This window comes from Dasypus novemcinctus, chromosome 11 (assembly GCF_030445035.2).
Source record: "Dasypus novemcinctus isolate mDasNov1 chromosome 11, mDasNov1.1.hap2, whole genome shotgun sequence".
NCBI classification, from domain to species: Eukaryota; Metazoa; Chordata; class Mammalia; order Cingulata; family Dasypodidae; genus Dasypus; species Dasypus novemcinctus.
In genome coordinates, this window is record NC_080683.1 from 85000720 (window position 1) to 85016239 (window position 15520).

At 38.5% G+C, this 15520-nt stretch overlaps 1 protein-coding gene across 10 annotated transcripts in view; it reads left to right on the plus strand.

Moving 5' to 3' along the window:
* Positions 1–15520, plus strand: part of CEP57L1 (centrosomal protein 57 like 1) — a 96279-nt gene that overhangs the window by 32096 nt on the left and 48663 nt on the right. The gene's annotated exons all lie outside the window — the stretch shown is intronic.

Here is a 15520-nt window from a genome sequence, read left to right on the forward strand (position 1 = left end):
TCTCGCCCTTTGATTTTTCCTTTGAGGCAGCAGCACTCCCTTTTGTAGCTCTTATAATTCTGGTCTTTTGGCAACATATACTATCAGTTTTTGTTTTTCTGTGAAGACTCTGAACTCACCCTTATTTTCAAAGGACAGTTTTGCTGAATACAGAATTCTTGGCTGGCAGTTTTTCTCTTTCAGTACCTTAAATATATAATACCACGTTCTTCTTGCCTCCATGGTTTCTGATGAGAGGTCAGCACTTAATCTTATCAAGGTTCCCTTGTATGTGATGCTTTGCTTTTCTCTTGCTGCTTTCAGAATCCTCTATCTCTGATATTTGTCATTCTGAATAGTAGGTGTCTTGGGGTACGTCTACTTAGATTTATTCTGTATGGATTTATTCTGTATGGGGTATGGTGTCCTTCTTGGATATAGATATTTATGTCTTTCTTAAGAGTTGGTAAGTTTTTGGTCATTATTTCCTCAAATTTTTTTCTGCACCTTTTCCATTCTTTTCTCCTTCTGGAATAACGATAATGTGTATCTTTATGCATTTCACTTGTCATTCAATTTCCTGAGATCCTGTTCCATTTTCCCCTTTCTTTCTTGTTTTTATTCTCCTGTCTTTTCCAGTTCAAATGTTCTGTCTTTGAAATCACTCATTCTGTCTTTGAGTAATTCACATCTGCTCTTATGTGCCTCTAATGTATTTTTAATCTCATCCATTGTGTCTTTTATTCCCATATGGTCTGTTACTTTTCTTTGCAAGCTTTCAAATTGTTCTTTATGCTCACTCAGCATTTTCTCAATATCCTTTATCTCTTTAGTCATGTTTTCTTTGAATTCTTTAAATTGATTTAGGAGGGTTGTGTGATTATCATTGATTGTCTTAAATCCTGTATCTCTTCACGATATTTGGTTTATTCCTTTAGTTGGGGCATCTCTTGCTGTTTCCTAGTATGGCTTGTAATTTTTTGCTGACATCTAGGCATCTGAATATGTTGGTGTATTTACTCTGATGACTAATTTCTCTCTCTTGCCTGTTCTCCCCCCCTGGCCTCCCCAGCTCTTCTTTGCTTCTTTGATATTTGGTTCAACCTATTGTAAGTCTTCAAAATTGCCCTGCTCAAGTTGTCAAAATTGGGCCAGGGACTCACTGATGAGGCACAGATTTTCTCTCATGTGTCTGGGTTAAGCAAGACCTCTAAAAACAGTTTTGCTCTGTGCAGTTTCCAGACTGGCTAGCCGATGACACTCACTGGCACAACCTTCCATAGAGGTTTTTTACTCTCTCCTTCCCTGTGTTTTGGTCTAGCAGGAGCCAAGATTCAAAGTGAGCTCTCTGGCTGAATTCATGAAGATAAGCCCCTGACTCCCCCTCCCTTTTCCCTTTAACAACTGACAGGGAGGAAGACATCTTTTCCCCTCTCAGACTGCTACAGTAAGCCAGCCAGGGGTTTTATGCCAGCTTAATATCTTTTGTTTGGGGAAGGGAGTCCTTCCCGGCTGCCACAGGGGTTTGATCTTCTCTCTCTCTCCCTCTATATATGTTGGTGTGTGGGGATGTGTATATGTGTATATGAACATGTATGTGTATGTTTAAAATAATGTATGTGTATATACATATATATGTGTGTACACACATGCATACAGGTTTGGGTTTTTTTTTTTTCTTTTTCTTTTTTTAAAGATTTATTTTTTATATTTCTCTCCCCTACGCCCCTCCCCCCGTTATCTGCTCTCTGTGTCCATTTGCTGTGTGTTCTTCTGTGTCTGCTTGCATTATCTGGCAGCACTGGGGGGAAACTACATCTCTTTTTTGTGTGTCATCTTGCTGCATCAGCTCTCCATGTGTGCGGCACCACTCCTGCGCAGGCTGTGCTTTTTTTCATTCAGGGCGGCTCTCCTTGCAGGGCGCATACCTTGCACATGGGGCACTCCATGCAGGGGCACCCCTGCATGGCACACAGCACTCCTTGCACACAGCAGCGCTGCACGTGGGCAAACTTACCACACGGGTCAGGAGGCCCCTGGGGATCAAACCCTGGACCCTCCATATGGTAGACAGACACTCTAATAGTTGAGCCACGTCCACTTCCCCAGGTTTTTTTTCTGAGCCATTCAAAAGTAAATTGCATATATCATGAACCCAGTACATTAGTGTGTATTCCTAAAAATAATCACAGGACATCAACTTCAGTAAGTTTAACATTGATAAAATACTTTCATCTAATTGAACACCTGTAATCCAATTTTGTCAATCAACCTAATAATGTTCCTTATAGCATTTTCCCCATCCAGTATCTAGTTTAGGGACAGTTATTGCTTTTAGTTGCCACAGCTCTTTAGCCTCCTTTAATTCAAAACAGTTCCTTGGGCTTTCATTGTTCCTTGTTTAACAGCTTTATTGAGATATACTTTCATTGTCTTTTATGACACTGACATTCTTGAAGAAAATAATCCCCCTCCCCTTTAGTTTTTGAAATAGAATGTTTCTCATTGGGGCTTATGTGAACTTTCTTCATGGTAAGATTGAGGTTATGTATTCCTGGCCAGAATGTGACATAAGTGATGTGTCCTTCCAGGGTCTCCCATTCAGAGGCAGATGATATCCATTACTTATGGGTGTATTAATCATCCATTAAGGGTGTTGTTTAGTTTCTTACTGTATAGTTGCTGTATTTTTTTCCTTGCATCTAATAAGCAATCTGTAGGGGTATACTTTAAGATTATGAAAATATACCCCCTGCTGCCCTTATTTAACCTCCATTGATGTTTCTTTCCTGAATCAGTTTTCACTGTGATGACTGAAAAATGATCATTTTTCAAATCCAACAAGGACTATTTTTAAGTTAATTATAAACTCTGTTAAATAGTTTAATTTGAATACCAGGTGATATGTATATTATATATAAGATTTGGTGCTACTCTTAATACATTATGCATGATTGATATTAAAACATAATATTTAAACTGCTGAATTCTTATAATTTAGTAATCATTATGGGTAGTCCTATAAATTTACTGCATGTTTTTTAAAGTTGAATATATAGTGTGCTTTAGGATGTGACTTAGGTTTAGATCTTTTTCTTTTTCTTACTCTACAGATTATTTAACCATTCATTCTATTACCCTAATTCTGTTAGTGAACTGTCCATTCACTTAATGATAATATTCTCTTACTGTTATTGAAGAAAATCAAACTGTATGATATGGAGTATCCTTGAGAACTGTTATGGAATAGAAAGATATAAACTCTTTTTCCCTTTGAACCATAAATTTTATTCTCTTTGTATGAGTATGTGTAGGTCAGTAAAACTTGTCTGTTTAGAGCACTTTGTATCTATATATCTAAAACTTTTGCAGTCTCTTTGGCAGTGTAACAGATTAGATGTTCAGAGAAACTTTCAAGGTAAAGAACACATTTTAAAAGGTTGTATAAAATGCTTAAAACACCTTTGGCTTATCCGGCAGCTATGTAAGGAAGAAATATGAGACTATAAGTAAAAAGAAAGCACGATTCTCTAGGACCTACCTAAATGATCCCTAGACTCTCTTTTACCCTTAAAGGCATTTTCTGATCCCTCATGGCCCAGAACTTGGGCTTTATATAAGTGTTTCTGTTTCCATAGAACAGGAGACAATGTCTGGAACCTGGAAATGGTGAGTGATAACATAAAGCTGGGACCCCCAAAGGGTGAAGCCTCCTTTGAGTGACTTAGGAAAATAACCTGCTCTTCAGAATGATACTGCCTGTCTCATCCCTGGCATTGAATGGAGTGGACAAAAAGAATATCTTCTGGGAAATCCTAATCATAGTTCTGTATTCATTGGGTTTGAAGGTGGAATTCACACTGCCAAAAAATCTTAACCTAAAAGTTTAATGGTGCCTTGGGTTTTGGATGGCCAGGGACCTAGCAGAAACAAAAAGAAATCTTTTCTGAAGAAAGGTTCTTTAAATACTAGCTTTGAAGAATTCCCAAAAACTTTCAAGGAATGCATCATCATCATCCTGAACAAAATCCTTAATCTTGCTGAAATATAGCTTCCTCATTTAATAAGTAGAGATAATTGTATAATGGCCTCATCATTATAGCAAACATAGACATAGAAGTTGCAGTGCACTAGTCACTGTTCTAAGGAATATGAACTCAAAATAAAAAATCAGTAAATGCGTGAATAAATCAGCCATTATGAGTCAGCAGAAGCCACAAACTGCAAGACTGGTTAGAAAATTATCAGCTACAGAATAAAATTAAGCATGTTTAAGATGTTTAAAGAAATAAAAAAAGGGAATTGACAGTATGATGATGGAACAAGAGACTATCAAAATTGATCAGGGATATTGGGGAAAAAATTGGACCTATAAATCTTTAAGAAATAGAATTGAAATTTGAATTATAGTGGATAGGTTTAAAAGCTGTTTAGACACGACTGAAGAAGGAGTTAGTGAACTAGGTGATAGAGCTTAAGAAATTACCCAGAGTACAACATAGCACATAAATGGAGAGATGAAGAATATGAAAAATAGGTTAAGAGATATGGAGATTAGATATCCAACATATGTCCAGCTGAACTTCCTGAAGGAGAGAATGAAAAAGTAGAGAAGCAGTATTTAAAAAGATAAGAATTTTCCAGCATTGATGGATCTTCAGATTTAGGAATCCAAATGAGTTCTAAGTAGGATTAATAAAAAAGAGATCATATAAACACATTGTAGTGAAACTACATTAATACAAAGACAGAGAAATTGTAAAAGCAAAGGAAAATAGCAGATTGCCTATGAAGAATGACAATTGTACTGAAAGCTGAGCTCTAGATGGCAAAAATGGAAGCTAGGAGACTTAATACCTTCATAATGCTGAGAGAAAATAACTGTCAACCCAGAACTCTAAATCCATCAGAACTATCTTTCAAGAAAGAGAGTGAGAGGCTTCTCAAGGCAAACCAAAACTAAGAAAATTCACTCCTTTTCACCAACAGAACCTCTAAAATATAGACTTAAGGAAGAAGAAATATGATCACAGAAGGAAAATCTGAATAACTAGGTATATTAGGGTTCACCAGAGAAATAGAACTGACATGTGTATATGGATGTGTGTGTGTGTGTGTGAGAGAGAGAGAGAGAGAATATTAAGAGATGTATTTTAAGAATTGGTTCATACAACCATGGGGATTGGCAAATCCAAATTTCATAGGGCATACTGCAAGTTGGTGAAGAAGGTGAAGTTGAATTCCCCAGGAGAAGTCACAAGTTGGAAATACCAAAGAAAGTGACATTGGATTCCTCAGGAGAAGCAAGCTAGCTGAAGTAGAAACTCTTCTTTTTTGACTGCTAAAATTCTCAGTTCTTGCCTTAAGGCATCAAGCTGATTAGATGAGGAGACTCCTTTTGTTGATGGAGACAGTCTCCTTTTTGATTGTAGCTGTAATCAGCCATAGATGCAGTTAACTCACTAATTCCTTTTACAAAACACCCTCATAAGTAACTCACCAATTGTTGCTTGATCAAACAACTGGACACCATAACTTAGTCAAGTTGGTACATGAAATTAACCATCACACAGAAATGGGGAGTATTGCAGATTAGGTTTCCCAGGAAGCAGTTTCTAAGACAGAGATTAGCATGGACATTTATTAGAGAGTGTTCTTGGCATCAACATCTATGGAAGGGAAAGGAATAATGCAGTATCAGATAAAAGGAGAAGTTGAGCTGCAATGAAGACTCATCAAAGATTTTACCAACCATACAGGGGGCCCTGGATCTGGAGTCACCCTTCAGATTTGCTTAAGTTGGAGCAAGAGGAACAGGTTTTCATATCCTCATTGGATGTGGGCTGCCTCTGGAAGGAAGTATGACCTTGCGTGAGGCAGTGTTGTTTAGGCAAGTAGTCCCTGAAGAGAGCTGACAGCTAAGAGCCATCTTCCAGCAGCACTCCCAGCAGCTTTGGAAAAAGGCGTTCGTAGATGGACTCTGGTGGTACATCATGCCATCCACCACAGTGAGCAAAGAAAACTTACAGGTAAACAAACAAACATGGTCTTGATAAAACCAATATTGTCTATTTGTGTGATTGAAATCAGTATAGAACTAAACATCTCAGATAACCGTAGCATTGTAAGTCAGGAGGGGAGTGATTGGAAATTAAACAGTCTGTGTCTTATATGATCGAAAACTACGCAACGGGAAATGAATGCTGTGTAGCTTCATGCACCAACATAAATCTCAAGATACTTTGTATGAAAAAAAGTTTAAAATCCAGCAGTACTAAATAACTTATTGTTTAGAACACACACAAATATGAAACAGCTTTGAGGAAAAGACATTGGAATGAACAGCACAAAATTCAAGGAGATGGGAAAGGCACACAGAGGGCTTGAGCAGTACAGGCAACACCCTATTTCTTAAGATAGGTATGGATACACAGAATTTTAAAACTATTATTCCTTAAACTATACATATGTATTATGTACATAGTAAATTCGTTTTTAAAAAAACACAACTATTTCAAGGTATTAAGGAAGAAGTCTGCTGCTCTTTATCACTAGATTCATGCTAGAGTTTATCTCCTTAACTGGTATTCAACTCTGCTGATCTGAAGATATTAAGCAGAGCTCATTAAGGTTAGTACCCAAAAAAGTTTGTGCTGAAAAAGAGATTTCAAATAGATGGCCTCTAAGACCTCCTTTAGGCTTTAAGATAGCATGATTCTATGTTTGACTCATTGTTTCTCACATCCCATTTCTCTCCAGGAAGCATTTTCCTTGTTAACTGTCTCCATTAGGGTAGTCTCTGTGTCTGTTCAAGTAAATATAAAACAAGCAGAGTCCCTGTGACAGAATAGTTTTCTCTAGCTGCATGAATTTTGGAGTACAGGAAAATTAAGCTGTGTGAGTTTAAGCAAATCACTTATCTCTAGACTTCAGTTTCTACATTTATGAAATGAGAAGATTGTGGTTGATATAAATTTTAAATGGACATGAAGTTTTCCTATTCAATTCTAGAACTCCCAGATATTTATAACTTCTACAAATACATGGTACTGTGAACTTCCCAGACATTTTTAACACAGTCACCACTGCTGCAAACTAACCTGACTTGAAATATAGTGTTTTCATTTTTAATATACTTTGGAAGTAGATGCAAGATTTTTTTTTTTTAACTAAACTATATTTAGCTGTCTTTAACTGTCTTTCACAGTTACCTGAATTGGATTATACCTTAACTTTCAGATTAGTTCTTTTGAATGTCTCTATAATTTAAAATGTCTTATAATTCTATTAGGTTGGTGCAAACAGAATTTTGGTTTTGGACCGTGATATTTAAATCATTATAATTAAGTTCAAACACATCTTTATTAATCAAAATAGAAACCATTATAATCAACACATTTTTGCCAATGAGAAATAAGTTTGCTTATTCCTATAGCATAAAAATCCATGCTTTGGGATTCAGTGAACTCTTGGAAACCATTTTCTGCATCCTCCTGGTTGTGGAAATGTTTTCCCTGCAAAAAAGTTGTCGAGATGCTTGAAGAAGTGGTAGTTGGTTGGCGGGAGGTCAGGTGAATATGGCGGATGAGGCAAAACTTCGTAGCCCAATTCATTCAACTTTTGAAGCATACAGTCAGGCATTGTCGTGGAGAAGACCAGTGCTGTTGACCAGTCCTGGCTGCAGGAATTGCAGTTTCTGGTGCATCTCATCGATTTGCTGAGCTACTTCTCAGATGTATTGGTTTCGCTAGGATTCAGAAAGCTGTAGTGGCAGCACACCACCAGTGACCATGATCTTTATTTTGCAAGTTTGGCTCAAGAAATTGAACATTGATATAAAGCTTACAACTATATTTCATTTTTTGTATGTGCCAATGATGTCCTTTTGGACATTTTCTCCTCCATCATTACATCAGTCCAGAATCATGTATTGCATTAAATTGTCATTTAGTCTCTTTCTTTGTGTAAGCTTTCCCATTCCAATGCCTCCCAAGCCCTCCATTCAGTGGGATTAATCACATTCACCATGTTGTGTTGCCATCACCTCCATCCATTACCAGAACTTTCCATCACCCCAAACAGAGACCTTGCCCCTTTGTAGCTCTTATTGGGCTTGGAGGAGGGTCCCCTTGGGCCTTCAAATGGACTTTTTAGGGGTTGTGATACCAAAGCCCACTCTACCCATATATTCCCTCACTGGCTCCCCTGCCATTTGGGCCTGGCTGGTTACCTCTGCTGGGCCTCCCTTAACCCCCTCCCAGCCACTGCCCCATTCCTGCTTTATCTCCAAAAAAAAAGCAGGGACAGGGGACTCCCTGCTTTTTTACTGCTTCTGGCTCTTCTTCCCTCCACGGTTGTATGTCTCCCTGTCCTGCTTCCTGAAACCTCCACCACCAACAGCAAGGCTTTCAGGGGTTAGGGAGATTGGAGCCAGTCCCTAAGAACAAGGCTTTGCCCCTTTTTTCAAATTGTTGTGATGTATAACTTATAACATTTAATTTGTAGGACTTTATATCTTCTTTATACTAATGTATTAGCTATATGCATTGTAGATATCTTCTCCTAGGGTGTGACTTTTCGTCTTTTTAGTGGTGTCTTAGGATGCATATTTTTTATCTTGATTGTCTTCTAATTTATGATTAGACCTTTTTGAATCATGTTTTAAAAAGCCTTCCCAACCCCAGTCTTCTAAATATATTCAGTAATTTCACCCAGAAATATTTCTCTTTTTACATTTACGTTTTTAACCTGCATGAATTTAATCTGTTAGTATGGTATGAAATAGGGATTTGATCGTTTTAACATTCAGGGAATCAGTTATTCCCTCAGCATTTATTGAGTAGATCATCTGCTCTCCACTGATTGAAATCCCACTTATTTCATATATCAAGTTCTTATATATTATTTGGTCTGTTTCTGAGTTATTGTGTTCTGTTAGTCTCTTTGTCTATTCTGGTTAACCATATCACTGCCTTCCTTAATTGTGATTTCATAAGTCTTGATTCTTGGTAGGACACATCTCCTTATCTTAATTGTTCTTCACAATTGTTTGACTATTCTAGTTCTTTGTGAGTTTTGGTTTAATCATTCTCTTGTTTTTGTCATGGTTTTACTATATATGTATGTGTCTCTAAAGAATATAAATATAAAATCTATAAACATTATAAACAATATAAAACCTATCAAAGTTGTATCATATTATATGATTTCTTCTTCAACTTTTTCACTCAGTGTTTCTAAGATTTATCCTTATTGAAATTTGTAGCCATAGATCATTCATTTCTTTGCTATATAGCAGGTAGTATTGTGAATATATAACAATTTATTTATCCATTTATCCATTTGGGTTGTTTCACACGTTTCGCTGTTAAAAGCAGTGCTACTATGTTCTGCTACATTGTGCCCCTCACCCAAATTCTTGATAAGTGTTTCCTGGTGACAATATGCAACAGTTTCTCTCCAATATATCCACTAGATTGTTATCTCTATCGGTATGTATATGTGTATATGTATATAAATATATATGGATTCAACTTTATTAGGTAGTATTAAAATGTTTTGGAATTAATTTATACCAGCTCACTAACATTTATTAGCATCCCCTTTTTTCTACATCCTCTTCAAAATTTGCTATTATCAGACTTTTTAGTTTTTGCCTAACTGAAGGATATGAAATGCTGTCTTCAGATTTTAATTTGCATTTAACTTCTCCTGAGGTTGAGCATCTTTTCATATGTTTGAGCATCTTTTCATATGTATGCGCCATTAATATTTCTTTTATGAATTGCCCCTCGTGCTTATTTTTTTTTTTATTTATTTATTAAAGATTTATTTATTTTTCTCCCCTCCCCCCCCATTGTCTGCTTTCTGTGTTCATTCGCTGTGTGTTCTCCTGTGTCCGCTTGCATTCCCCGCAGCACCAGGAATCTATATCTCTTTTTGTTGCATCATCTTGCTGCGTCAGCTCTCCGTGTGTGTGGCGCCACTCCTCCGTGGGCTGTGTTTTTTCCACGTGGGGAGGTGCAATGAAGGGCGCATTCCTTACCCATGGGGCTCCCCCACATGGGGGACACCCCTGTGTGGCACGGTACTCCTTGTGTGCAGCAGCACTGCGCATGGGCCAGCTCACCACATGGGCCAGGAGGCTCTGGGTTGAACCCTGGACCTCACCTCCTATATGGTAGGCAGATGCTCTATCAGTTGAGCCACATCCACTTCGCTATTGTTATTTTTTAATTAGGTAGTCATGGAGAAGGAGAACGAGGCATCTGCAATGATTTCCAGTTCTCTCAACCTGCCTGGGGTGGGGGTGGGGAGAAGTGGGGCATTTGTTAAGAGGGAAGCAGTAAACTGGGATGTAAGGTGCTGCCATCTGCTTTTGCACAGAGAATGCGCTAGGCAGCTGGTGCAGAATCTCAAGCTCAAATGGTCATTAGTCCCTTTTAGACTCGAAGACTAGCAATTTAGCTAAACTTGAGCCAAGAGATAATCATCAGGCAGCTTTCCTTTTTTTTTAGTTTTTAATTCTTTTACTTTTAAAGAAGCTTTAGATTACATAAATGTTACATCAAAAATACAGGACAGGGATTCTTAACAAGGGGTCGTGAGCTTGAATTGAAATTCAAAAAACATTATTCTTGTGTGGTTGTGTTGGTCTGGGTGTGATATATTTATTAAATAATACAAAGTATAGTGTAGACTTAGTAAGGGGTCATGATTTTCCCCTGACTGGAAAAGGGGTCCATAGAACAAAAAAGGTTAAGAACCCCTGATATGGTGGCGGACTTGGCCCAGTGGTTAGGGCGTCCGTCTACCACATGGGAGGTCCACGGTTCGAACCCTGGGCCTCCTTGACCCGTGTGGAGCTGGCCCATGCGCAGTGCTGATGCATACAAGGAGTGCCGTGCCACGCAGGGGTGTCCCCCACGTAGGGGAGCCCCACACACAAGGAGTGTGCCCCATAAGGAGAGCTGCCCAGCGCGTAAGAACGTGCAGCCTGCCCAGGAATGGTGCCACCCACACGGAGAAGTGACACAAGATGACGCAACGAAAAGAAACACAGATTCCCGTGCCACTGACAACAACAGAAGTGGACAAAGAAGATGCAGCAAATAGACACAGAGAACAAACAACTGGGGGGGTAGGGAGAGAAATAAATAAATAAATAAATCTTAAAAAAAAAAAAAAAAGAACCCCTGATAAAGGGGATTCCCGTATACCCCATTCCCCCACACTTTCCCCCATTAACATCTTTCATTAGTGTGGGACATTTGTTAGAACTGATGAACACATATAGAAGCATTGCTATTAACCATGGAGTATAGTTTACACTATAGTTTACCCTTTGCCCCACACAATTTTATAGGTTTTGACAAAATGTATAATGGCCTGTATCCATTATTGTAATGTCATGCAGGACAATTCCAATGTCCCCAGTATGCCCCCATGTTACACCAATTCTTCCCTCTCCCTCCCCTCAGAACCTCTGGTGGCCACTGCCTTTATATCAGTGATACAAGTTCTTCCATTGCTAGAGTAATCATAAGTCTACTTTAGTCCATAATTGTATTCTCCTCTTATGTTTGTTCATTTTTCTGTCTTGAGCATTTGGAGGTGGTAGTGCCTAGTGTATTTCTGATTAAGAGAGGTCTTAGATCCCATGGAACAGATGGATGGAACTGTCTTGCTTGCAGTTGTAGATACTCTATTTTGGGGCATGGGCGTTGTCCATCATCATCTTTTTGTTAGTTGTCCTGGGTAAGTCCAGTGAACTGGAGCATAGGTGTTGCAACCTTGTTGAGATTCAGGGCTCAACTGGCATATGAACAGTCTGAAGATTTAAGTCTCTGGGACATATCTTTAACAAGTATAGTGCTAATTATAGGTTCAAATAAAAGGAGCAGAAGAGCCATGTGTGGGGAAATTAAAAATGTCTAACTCTGTTACATTAGGGAACACATATTCCAAAGTAAGGCCTGTTGACATGGTGCTGAATGTGTGGATTACCCTCAGGAGCATCAGGTAGCTTTCTTCCTGGCCACTGCACAGCTCTGACCCAGGTAGGAGAGACAGTGTTGATTGTAGGACCCTGCACGGGAGGAGTGCACACTGGGTTAGTCCCGAGAATAAAGGCTGTGCAGCCATCCTGAGCACACCTCAGTGGGCTGAGGGGCTCAGTCAGTACCTAACTATAGAGTAGGGGCCTATTTCAGGGTTTGAGAGCCCGAAACACCTTCCTTCAGACTCTTAAGAGGGGATCACAGAAGGTTCCTTTCAGCTTTTCTTCCCCCGAGCTCCAAGCCCTGTGGCAGAAGCAGCCTAGTCAGCTGGGCCTTTCCTTTTGCAATGGTTAAGCCTAGGTAGCTAATGGGTAGGTCTGTGATTCTCAACTGGGAGAGATTTTGACTCCAGAGGACATTTGGCAATGTCTAGTGATATTTCTGGTTGTTACAGTTTGGGGAGGGGATGTCATAGAGCTCCTGGCACCTAGTGGTTAGTGGCTAGTGATGTCCCCCGCAACACAGAATTATCCAGTACCAAATGTCAAGGTTGAGAAACCCTGGGTTAGAGATAAGGCTTTGAAGTCAGGCCTTGGTTTAAATATTGGCCTTGCCATGCACTGGCTGTTGATCTTGGGCAACTTGCCTGACCTCTTTGAGTTCCCCTTCTGTCAGATGGGGTTAAAAGGTAAACCCACCTTAAAAAGCTGATGTGAGAATTAAAAGATAATTGACTATAAAGAGCCCAAAGCAAGCATAACCCTCATGGTTTTTTTTCTCTTGCGTTTTCTTTTCTTTTGAATTTGTAGTTCTTCTTATTGTTTGTGTACTAATCTCTTGTAAATTAATAACACTAACATCTATCTACCCAGTAGTCAAGTTGGATCACCTGAGAATTATCTTTAATTCCTTTTTTTCCTTAACTCCCAAATCTAATAATAATTGCTAACATTTATTAAGCATTTGTTATTTATTAGGCAAAACTTTCTGAGCACTTTACATGTATTTTATCATTTGATTCTTACAGCAACCTTATATGGTAAGGTGGTATTTTTATCTGCATTGTGCAGATGAGGAAATTGAGACATAGAGAGGTTAAACATTTTACCCAAGGTCACACAGCAGAGCTACAATTTGAACCAAAGAAGTCTGCTCTAAAGCTTGTTTGTTTTTTAAACACTGTGATATCTTTATTTTATTAGGTTGAATTCTAGAGGTAGAATGAAATTCTTTGTTTTTAATAAAGTTATGTTTAAACTTTCTAAACCTTACTGTATTATTCTGCCAAAGGGGTGCTGATGCAAAGTACCAGACATCTGTTGGCTTTTATAAAGGGTATTTGGGGTAGAAGGTTATAGTTACAGGGCCATTAAGAATAAGTTACTTTCCTCACCAAAGTCTACTGCCACGTGTTGGAGCAAGATGGCTGCCGGTCTTTGCGAGCCTTCTTCTTCCTCTTAAGGCTTTGGGGTCCCAGGTTCTTCTCATCTCAGTTGTAGGCTGACATAAGGCTCATCTCTCTTCCCAGGGCTGATCTCTTTCCGGGCTCATCTGCTCTACTTTCTCCACAAGGCCAGCTATAAACTATCAGGCAAACAGCTCAGTTCTCTGCCCAGGGATCCAGCATCAAAACCAAGTTCTCTCTGTTCTTCTTTGCGTGTCTGCTTTGTGAGAGTCTTTTTAATCAGCCCAAGGGGCTGGGACTCAATGCTGAGTCCCACTCTGATGATGTAATTGAATCAAGCCCTAATATTAAGATAATTTAATCAGACATCTCAGCTGAATCTAATACAGTCAAAGGGTGTCACACCCAGAGGAACAGACCAGTTTACAAATTTAATCAGATATCTTTTTTGGAATTCATAAATAATATCAAACTGCTACACTTACTCTTTCTTGTTTGTAAATGTAATACATTAATGTATGTATTTTCCATTTTCCCCAGGTTGATTGTGGTTTTTAGTTTCCTATTTTATTTTTATTTTTGAGAAGGTCCTGGAAATTGAACCCAGGACCTCATACATGGGAAGCAGGCACTCAACCACAGAACTACATCCGCTCCCTGATTTTGTTTTATTTACAAAATTATTATACTTTCATATAGTTTTCTATTCTACTTTTTTCATTTTGTCTTACTATGGCTTTTAAAATACAGCTTTTAATTTTATTTAACTTTTAAATTTTAAAGGATATATAATATTGCAATATATTATTGTCATTTAATGAGTTGTTTACTAGTTTTGGAAATTTATTTATTCAACAACTATATTTTGACTATTTTCTTTGTGCCAGGCACACTTTCAGACATTAGAGATGATGTGGGGAGCTAATAGATCAAAGTGCCTGTCCTCATGGAGCTTTACATTCTAGGGGGGGAAACAGTAAAGAATTTTACACATACAGGGGAAGGGGATAGAAAATGCTGAGGAAGGGAAATAGGATTGGTGTTTTATAAAGAATGGTTAACAGAAACCTCTCTCAACAGGTGATATTTGAGCAGAAATCTGAAGTGGGGAAATAAGCCATGCACGGCCTGGGGAAAAAGTGTTCCAGGCAGTGGGAACCAAAAGTACAAAAGTCCTAAGGCAAGAACATGCTTAGTATATTGCAGAAATAGAGGAGAGGACAATGTGGGGCTAGAAAGGATTGAACCAGAGACTGAAGGAGAGTCAAAGATGTGAGAAGTAGGGGACCCAGATAACATATGGCATTGTAAACACTATCGGGATTTTGGCTTTTTCTCTGAGATAGAAGTTTTATTTGTTTGTTTGTTTGTTCTTCTTGTTTTTAGACTGAACCCAGGACCTCATATGTGGGAAGCCGGCACTCAACCACTGAGCCACATTGGCTCCCTTGAGTTGGTTATTTCATTTGTTTGCTTGTTTTTTGTATTGTTTTGTTTTTATTTTTGTTTGTTTCGTTTGTTCGTTTTTAGGAGGCACAGGGAAAGCAGGCACTCAACCCATCCTCTCCCATTCGAGGGTTTTGAGCAGATGAATAACATGATGTGACACTATGTCAGAAGACTTTCTGGTAGTCAACTGAAGGGAAGAGATTACAGGGAAACTAGAGGGGAAGCTTCTCCCCCCCTTTTTTGGCACTATTTGTTGTTTATTTTTCATCTTCTGGAAAACAGGGAAATTTTTGACATGCCCACCAGAAACAACACATTCAAATAACAGGGAAGAAAATGTCTGCAAATACCTTTTTTTCTATTTAATTGTTTTATACGATTTATCTAACTGGAAATTTTATAAATATACACTTCAATGTCAAGATTCATTGAAACAATTTTCTTACAAAGATTGTGAATTGACATTTCATCATCAGGTTTGCACGGAGCCACACGCTCCCCTCTACCAGGCTTTCCTGGCTGTTTCTTACATCACGGTACTTACACTGATTTCCCAAAATAAAAATTTTATTTTTATTTTCACTTTTCACTTTTCCCACCCAGCTAACTTTTTAAAACCTAACTTGCAAACAGGACTGTTGGTGCCAATTTATTCATAAAAGAAGTGAACCAAAGGGCCAGTGGGATT